Source organism: Octodon degus, unplaced genomic scaffold (genome assembly GCF_000260255.1).
Source record: "Octodon degus isolate 3935 unplaced genomic scaffold, OctDeg1.0 scaffold00343, whole genome shotgun sequence".
In the NCBI taxonomy this organism is placed as follows: domain Eukaryota; kingdom Metazoa; phylum Chordata; class Mammalia; order Rodentia; family Octodontidae; genus Octodon; species Octodon degus.
In genome coordinates this window covers 246,528-256,283 of record NW_004524919.1, presented here as the reverse complement: position 1 = coordinate 256,283, position 9,756 = coordinate 246,528, and the positions used below count along the sequence as shown (strand labels likewise).

Here is a 9,756-nt window from a genome sequence, read left to right as displayed (position 1 = left end):
AAATCATTCTATTCATTAAGAGAATGCAACTATATATCTATCCCAACCACTTTGAATACACAGATACAAAATGGACATTCATAGGTATACCCCATTTTTTCTAAGTTCCGTTATTGAATATTATAGGTGTGTCCATTGCCGGGTCTCTACTTCACTTTTTGGAAACTCATGTGGCCACCCATTTCACTCTCAGTTTCCTCTCAGAGGCAGGGCAAAGCAGCCCATTTTCTCTTTTTTAACTCTTTTTTTCTTTTTTTCTTAAAGATTAAAAAATATTGTCAAATAATAATCAAACATCCATAGTTCTGGAAGGAAACACTTTTATTTTCTAGGAAGTGAAGTTGCTTTCCCACTCAATCTTATTCTCATTAACTAGGTCATAATGGATTACATGTTTTGCTGCAGTAAAGTAAAACAGTAGAATTCCTTGCTGTGGCAGAGGTACCCTAAACCCACATTTCTCAAGGCCCAAGTTTTACTGTCATATCCCCTTTATGTAACTGGCTACAGCTTTCAGTACTTTAAGAGAACATGGAAAAGAAAAAAACTTCATACTGAAAAACACTACACATCCATGAAATCCATCCTCCACATTATACCAGCGTACAGGGACCCCCAGGTCTTCCAAGCGCTTCTTGTAGAGCAGGGTGTGGTCACGGAGGATGTCATTCTCACAGCTCACCAGGAAGGTCTCAGGGAGCTGAGCAATGGTTTCATCCTCAGCAAAGAGGGGGGAATTTTCTGCATCCAACAGATGTTTGGTTTCCAGATAGGCAGCCTCATTAAAAGGTCCTGGAAACTGGGGTTCCTTGTATTTGTTCTTGAATCTCTTGCGAATGTTGTCAGAGCTGAGCCATTTCCCGTACTTCTTCCAGGTCTCTTGGGGTATACAAGAACCCTTCAGCAAGGCATCTTTCCAGGAAGGGTCAATGGCCATATATTTACAAATGCAAGTCATCATGAAGTCCAGTGAGAGGAATGGCACGTTTTGGTATTCCTGAGTGGATGGCAACTGGAAACTTATGATCTGGATAACTGGATAAATGAGGACTTAAGCCCAGATCTGGGGAAGATCTTTTTGACCCACCAAGGCCTGTGTGATCTGGGCTACAGTCCCTCCTCCAACACTCTCCCCACAGATCACAACCCGGGAAGGATCCACAGCATAGGTTTTCAGTCTTTTCAGGAAGTGGATGGTGGCATTCATACAATCCCTGTTAATAGAAGGATGATGTTGGTCAGGAAGCTTCCGGTACCTAAGGAGGAAAGTGGAAACAAATTAAAGTTTGCAGAAGGGTCATGGCAAACAATCTGAAGTGTGTTCCTTATAACCCTTAGGAGACTTTTCTTAACTAAGTCTTCATGATAACCTGATGGAGTATCCCATTGTCTCCCTATGTTAATGTGAAGAACCTACCTAAAACCTGGCTGTCCAGGATTCTAGATTTCCAGTTCATGCTTTATCTCTCATTTCTAGATTTTTCTGTTCATGTTATATCTTTCACTGATGTACAGATACAGATAAAACACAGGACCATGCAGGTTGAAATCTATTGACTTTAGGAGAGCAGCAAATGATTGACCAAAAATATCAAATGAAACAACTACTGGTTCAGAGTTACTTAGGGACAATCATCATGAGATAGTGGTGAAACGCAAGGCTAGAAAGGCAAAAAAAATTGCTGTAAAAAGTTATAAGTCTATACTTCATAGCATGGCATGTTTCAATAGGAAGAGCATGCAAAAAATGTGAAATTCTTACCAAGGGAAAAACTTTGCCCTCTAGCTTCTTTTGAAAGCAATTTGAAATACCTAATTTTGGTTGTTCACAAAGCTGGGTGATACACTATTGATTCACCATTAGTTTTGATATTGATAGCTGCTCTAAAATGAGATAAAAGTTGTAGAATTTCTTCCTTTACATTATGACTATTATCTTTGCTGCTTTAACCCTTCCTTGAGTCATAGTCTAATCAGCTTTGGCATAGACATATTGATCATTTAAGAAACATTTTGTGGGGCCGGCCTGATAGACCAGAAGACTAGAGCACCTGCTTAGGCAGAGCACAGCAGCCAGGGTTCCACCCCCAGCATGTTGTGCTGGCCCCACCCCTGGAGTGCGCTGAGAAGGCAATTGAGACTGGGTGTGGTGGTGTGTGCCTATAATCCCAACACTTGGGAGAATGTAAACAGGAGAATCACTATGAGTTCAATCTGCATAGTGAGACTAGATCCTGTAAACACTGCCTTAAATACAGAAAAAAAGAAATATTTTTCCCAGTTTGCTGACGCTAGTCACCCTCAGCTCACCCACCCTGAAGACTATCAGTGAGACTCAGCAGCCATTGCTCCACATCTCCAGCCCTCCAACCTGAGTTTGCTGATTTCTGCACTACTCCTCACCCTGAAAACAACTGGAGGGTCATATCTGCCACAAAGACCTGCAGGAGCTTTGGGGAGCACTACCCTGTTCCAATCTACCATTAAGAGAGCCTTGCACATCTTTGGCCTGCACTCAGCATCAGCAGATCCATCTTGAACTGCGACTTGCCCCCTCTGTTTAATTAGGAAGAAACCACATTGAACACAGCACAACAGAAACTTTTGTAAGCCTATACTGCCCTCCCACTGTCTAGAGAGCCTGATGATCTGCACTGTGCCCATCTAAACCTGCTGCCAAAAAAGACAAAAGGAAAAAAAGGAATCTCAGACCGCTAGCCAAACCAAAAGAAGTCCAGGAGACAAACTCATTTCAAGTTGTACATCAGAAATGTCAGAGATGATACCAATGAAGTAAAGAAATAACTCTAGCAGGCTATAGAGAAAATCATATCAGAAGTAATATCTCAGGTTAAAAAAATGATGACAATCACAAAATAAATGCTTGATACATCTAAGGAAGACACAGGTTTAAAAAATAGAAGAGAATAGGAAAATGAGTGAAACATTGAAAGAACAATACAAGAAAAAATTTGAATGCATGAAATATAACTAGGACATTAAGAATTCCTTTGAAAGCTGGCAAAACCCCATGAATGAAACAAAAAATAGAAATTCGCACCTTTATAGCATTGCAGCTAGTGAACATGAAAGGAAACATCTCCTACAAATAATTGGAAATGAGAAAATAATGATACAACAGCTGCAAGATGATGCAAACATAAATAATATAAAACTAATAGGTATCAGTGAAACAACTTGGGATAACAGAAAAGATATACAAAGACTGTTTCAAGAAATAATAGCAGAAAAATTCACAAGCGTGGTAAAAGAATCTCATATAAAGATAACTGAAGTATATACAACTCCAGATAGCCATAATCAAAACAAATTTGCACCAAAAACATAAAACTCAAAATCTTAGATATAGAGCAAAAGAACAGAATATTAAAAGGTGTTAGAGAGAAGAAACAGATCACCCATTATAGAAAACCCATCAGAATCACAGCTGATTTCTCAATGCAGACCATCAAATCAAAAAGCTCTTGAAGTGAAATATTTGAGGTCCTGAAAAAAAACAACTATCAACCCAGATTGATGTATCCTGAAAAATTATATATTAAATTTAATTAAGAGGATAGGCATTTCCATGACAAACAACAACTGAGAAATTAAGGTCAACCAAACCAATCCTACAAAGAGTAGAGACAGGTATTTTTGAAAGATGACAACAATTTCAACAACAGAAGAGAATAACCAAGTAGAGCAAGCAATTAAGCAAATGGGAAAAGTAGGGATCCTATGGTAGGGAAACAACATGGTAAAGATAAGCCAATACATATCAGTTATAACTATCAATATAAATGATTTCAATTCACCAATAAAAAGAATTAGACTGGCAGAGTGGATCAAGTAAGAAAATTAAACAACATGCTGCATAAAAGACACACATTTAGAGATGCCCAAGACTGATTTGTGGGGGAGAGATTTCATGCTCCCGTGCTCCCACTGGATCCTTCCGGAATCAGCCCAAGCCACAGTTGAGAGTGACTTCTTCTGTCCTGCTCGCTGGACCCCTCCAGACCCAGCTCAAGTCTGACACACAGGCGTGGGGTGAAACTCTGCAGCTGAAGTCCCTGCAGAGAGGATAGAAGCCAGAACCACCCAGCTAATCCAGGAGCAGAACACCTTGCCAGAGGAGCACAGCAAGTTCACTTCCCTCGGTTGCAGCAGGAAGAAGCTGAGCAGAGCAGCTAGGCCCAAGCCAGGCACAACTGGATGAATTCAAACATCGTAGATCTGCACCCAGCAAGCAGTGACACTTTGCTAGACCCAGATATACAAGAGGATCCTCCCTCTTTCTCCCTTGACTGAGAGAGGGGGCAAAACATAACCAGGAGAACTAATCTGCCTGGAAGATATCAGGTATGTCAAGGGGAGGTGATCAGATAGAACTTAGTGGATCTAACATAAATACAAATTCTCAATTTAATATCTTCTTAGCTATAGACAAAATGATTTCTCTTACTGTTTAAAGTACACAGCAATTAGCTAAAAAATTTGTCAATTCTTAAATATCATTACCCATTATTAGTGTGCCTTATTGTAGTTCTGTAAATAGAAAATTATAACTGCATTGAACCATATAATCTCTCTTGGTAAGAATTTCTGTAGGTGCTAAAGTTATAACTGCACCAAAGCTCTACACCAAGGTCAGAGGACAGTGCTATACAAATGACAAAGAGAAGGAGAAAAATACAATCTCAGGTCCTGAGCCCACCCAGAACAAATGCAAAAGACATTGGCACAGAAGAAATTTTGAATCACACAGCTGAAATATCTGAAGTCTGAACAGTGTCTGAGATAAAGAAAAAACTTCAGAAATGTATAAAGGAACTCATATCAAATAATCTCAGAAATAAAAAAGAAATGTTTGAATTAATAGCATCCGAAGTAAAGAATGAACTGCAAAAACTTATAGAGGAAATCAGATCAGAAATAATCGCTGAAGCAAAAAAAAAAAAACTACAATGAAAGAATTAATAACTGCTTCTCAAAAAGACACTGATAACAAATTAGAGGAAAATAAAAAAAACGATGGAATCCTTGAAGGAGGTATATATGAAATAAATAGATTGCATGAAGCAGAGTCAAAGATATATAGAGGAACTTAAAGTTTCAATCACAAGCTTGCAAAACATTTAGAGTGAAAAAAAAACATTTAGAGTGAAAGTGAAGATAAAGTTTCAGATCTTGCACATGCCATCAAAGCTAGTAAAAAGGTAAGAAAAAAAATCTCTTAAAAACAACTAGGATGCAGGGAAAAATTATCCATCACCTGCAAGACAATGCAAAGATGAACAATGTGAGACTAATAGGCATCAATGAGAAAGATGGAGTCAATATAAATGACATAAAAAGAATATGGGCAGAAGTAATAGCAGAAATCATCCCAAATATGGAGAAACAATCTGACATTCAGGTAACCAAAGCATATAGAACTCAAAATAACATCAATTCAATTAAAAACACACTGCTACATATACTAAAGATCCCAGAAACCTAGGACAAAAACAATATACTAAAAGCTGCTAGAGAAAACAAACAGATCAGATTTAAAGGAAAACCAATCAGAATAATGGCAGACTTCTCTTCACAAACCATGAAGTCAAGAAAAGCATGGAGCAGAGTACTTCAACTCCTCTATGAGAAGAAATTCCAGCACAGACTATATACACTGCAAAATTCTTTAAATTTTGAGGGAGAAGTGAAATACTTCCATAACAAAGAACAACTAAAGCATTTAGTTTTGAGAAAACCAACCCTACACACACTACTAAAAGATATTCTAGAGAGGGAAGAAAAGGATCAGAAATCCACAAATGAGAATGGAAGTAACCCACCAAATTGGGCAAACAATTAAACACAGGAGAAAAAGGAGTAAACAGCACCAGGTAAACAAAATGTCAATCGTAAGTCAATACATCTCAATTCTAACCATGAATGTAAATGGAATCAATTCACCAATTAAAAGAAATAGACTGTCACAGTGGATTAGGAAGCAAAGTCCAACAATATTCTTTATACAAGAAACACACTTAACTCATAAAGACATTCATAGGCTGACAGTCAAAGGATGGAAAACAATATTACATGCCCCAGAACCTCAGAAAAAAGAAAGGGTAGCGAGCAATCCTGTTCTTAGACAGTCTCAACTTCAAACCAAGAATGATCAAATGAAATAAAGAAGGCCACTATATACTGGTTAGGAGAAAAATTGAACAGGAAGAGGTAACACATAAATATGTATTCAACAAACACAGGAGCACCCAGTTATAAAAGACAAATCTTAATGGACATGAAAAATCTAGTGTCCAATACCAGCATCTTAACAGAACACATTAACAACTCCTTATCCCAAAAACATAAGTCCAGCATACACAACATTAAAAAGAAGTAGCAGAACTGAAACAGAACTTGGAACAAATGGATGGAATGGACATATACAGAATGTTTCAATCAACCACAGCTGAATACAAATTTTATTCCAGCTGTACATGGGTCATTTTCTAAAATAGAACATATTACTCGATAGGTCGTGCTTAAGTATATGCAAGAAAACAGAAATTATCCTATGCATATTACCTGATCACAGTGCAATGAAACTGGAAATGAACAACAAAAGAAACCAGAAAAAACCCATAAATACATGGAAATTAAACAGCACCCTACTCAGCAATGAATGGGTCACAGATAAAATTAATCAAGAAATTAAAAAATATCTACAATTCAATGAAAATTCAACTACAATTTATCATAATTCATGGGATGCAATGAAAGCAGTTCTTAGAAGGATATTTATAGCTACGAGCTCACACATTTGAAAAATAGAATGAAAGCAAATAAACACCCTACTTCTGCACTTCCAAAACCTAGAAAAGAAGAGCAACACAAACCCAAAGCCCAAAGATGGGAAGAAATCATAAAGATTAGAGCAGAAAATAATTCAATCGAGACAAAGAAAACAATACAAAGCAGTAGTGAATCAAAAACTGGTTCTTTGAAAGATTAAATAAAATTGATAAGCTCCTAGCTAAAATTTTAAAAAAGAGGAAAGTAAAAATTCAAATATAAGCAATAAAGAATGAAAAGGGTGCAATGACCACACACCCAGTGCAAATTCAGAAGATCGTCAATAGGTATTTTGAGAATCTTTACTCTCACAGAATTGAAGACATAGATGAAATGGACAGATTCCAAGAAAGGTACAAATTACCAAATTGAATAAAAAAGATTTAACACTTCTCATTCAACCAATAACAGTCAATTAAATATGAAAAGTAATAAAAACCTACCAACAAAGAAAAAGTCCAGGTCCTGATGGATTCACAGCTGAATTCTACAAGAAATTTACAGAAGATATAATCCCTATACTCCTCAAACTCTCCAATGAAATTGAAAAGGAGGCAATCCTTCCAAAATCATTCCTGGAGGCATGTATAATACTGATACAAAACCAGAGAAAGACATAACTAAAAAAAGAGAACTACAAGCCAGTCTCCCTCATGAACTTATGTGCAAAAATCCTCCCAAAAATACTAGCAAATAGAATACAGCAAACCATCAAGAAGATTATACAACATGACAAGGTAGGGTTCATCCCAGGGATGCAAGGATAGCTCAATATATGCAAATCTATAAATATAATACAATATATCAATAGAGCCAAATCCACAAACAACATGAACATCTCAATTTATGCAGAAAAGGCTTTTGACAAGGTCCAACTCTCCTTCATGTTCAAAGTACTACAGAAAATTGGAATAGAAGGCCTCTACTTCAATTTGATAAAAGCCATCTATAACAACCCAAAGGCTAATATGATTCCAAATGGGGAAAACCTGAAATTTTTACAGTCAGATCTGGTATAAGACAAGGATATCCTTTATCACCACTCCTATTCAATATATTTCTGGAATCATTAGCTAGAGCCATTAGACAAGAGATAGAAATAATAGGAATAAGAATAGGCAAAAAAGAAGTCAAATTGTCATTATTTGCAGATAACATGATACTTTGCTCAGAAGAAACAAAAAATTCCAGCAAGAAGCTACTAGAATTAATCCACAAATTCAGCAGCTTAGCAGGATACAAAGTCAATACCTGAAAGTCAGTAGCACTCTCCTACACAGATAAACACACTGAAAGGGAAATCAGAGAAACAATATGTTTCACAGTAGCATCATGGAATTTGAAATATTTAGGAATTAAGGTAACTAAAGAAGACAAAGAATGATCCAATGAAAATTACAGCATTCTGAAACAAGATATAGTAGAGGATTTCAGAAGATGCTGATGCAACTACAAACACAACCTTGTTATTTTCGACAAAGGTGCCAAACATACTTACTTGAACACAGATGGTCTCTTTAAATAATGGTGCTGGAAAAACTGACTCTCTACATGCCAAAAACTAAAACTTGACCCAGATCTATCGCCATGCACTAAGCTAAAGTCAAAATGGATTTAAGATCTAATCATTAAAACAGTAAATCTCTTAGAAGAGAAAGTAGGAGGAACTCTTGAAGACATAGGGGTAGACAACGAGTTCATGAACAAACATCAAATCGCATGGGTAACACTTGAAATAATTATCAGCTGGGACCTCCTGTTGTTGAGAAGTTTTTGCATGTAAAAGATATTTCCAGCAAAGTAAAAAGACAATACAAAAATGTGGAAAATATCTTAACTAATAAGGACTAAGGGGGCTGGGGAGATGGCTCAGTGGAGTAAGTGCTATCCTGGCAAGCGCAAGGGCCTGTTTTAAATCCCTGGTTCTAAAAAAAAAAAAAAAAAAAAAAAAACAACAACAACAAAAAACATTAGGGTCCCCAAATTTAAACACCCAATCCAGAAATGGGCGTCCAAGGTGAACACTTCTTGGAGGAAGAAATAATAAAAGCTAATAAATATATAAATAAATGTTCCACATCACTAGCCATTTCTGAAATACAAATTAGAGCAACACTGATACCATCTCACCCCAGGAAGAATGGCTATCATAAAAAATTACCAACTACAAATGTTTCAGACGTTGTGTGGAAAAGGAATCCTTCTCCACTACTGGTGGGAATGTAGACTGGTGCAACCATTGTGGAAATCCGTGTGAAGACTCCTTTGAAAACTAAGACTCATAATCCTATTCAAGCGAGCTATTCGCCTACTGACAATTTTCCCAGAAGAACTAAAAACTTCATATCATAATGATATATGTGCACATATGTTGATAGCAATACAATTTGCGATAGCCAAATCTTGAAAACAACCAAGATGCTCATCACCTGAGGAATGGATGGGAAAAAAATGTGGTATTTTTATACAATGGAGTATTACTCAGCTATAAAGAATGATAAACTCAAAGCCTTCATATTGAAGTGGATGCCACTTGAAGATGTACTCGTAAGTGAAATAAACCAAACCCACATGTGTAAATATAATATAGTCTCCATAGTATAAGAACTCAAAAGAAGAAATAAAAATAGAAAGGCATAACAGAATTAAAAGGAAAATGTGATATTCAGAATTAAATAACAAAGAGAGGGCAAGGAGAAAAGCTAGGAAATATGACAGGGGCAAAACCATACATTTATATACACAAGATGGTTAAGAACATGATCCTGAGAATATGCAGCAGATTTTTAAAGCAGTTAGTTGGTAGGATTCTCATCCTGACTAACTATATATGCCAATACCTGTGAACTAAGCAACTGCACTGAAAATAGCAATGTGTAATACTAGGGTCATTATAGCAGTGCC

The 9,756-nt window shown here is 36.7% G+C and overlaps 1 pseudogene; it reads right to left on the bottom strand.

Moving 5' to 3' along the window:
- Positions 1-481: 481 nt before the first annotated feature.
- The window catches only part of LOC101561125, a 46,981-nt pseudogene continuing 37,706 nt past the window's right edge, over positions 482-9,756 (bottom strand).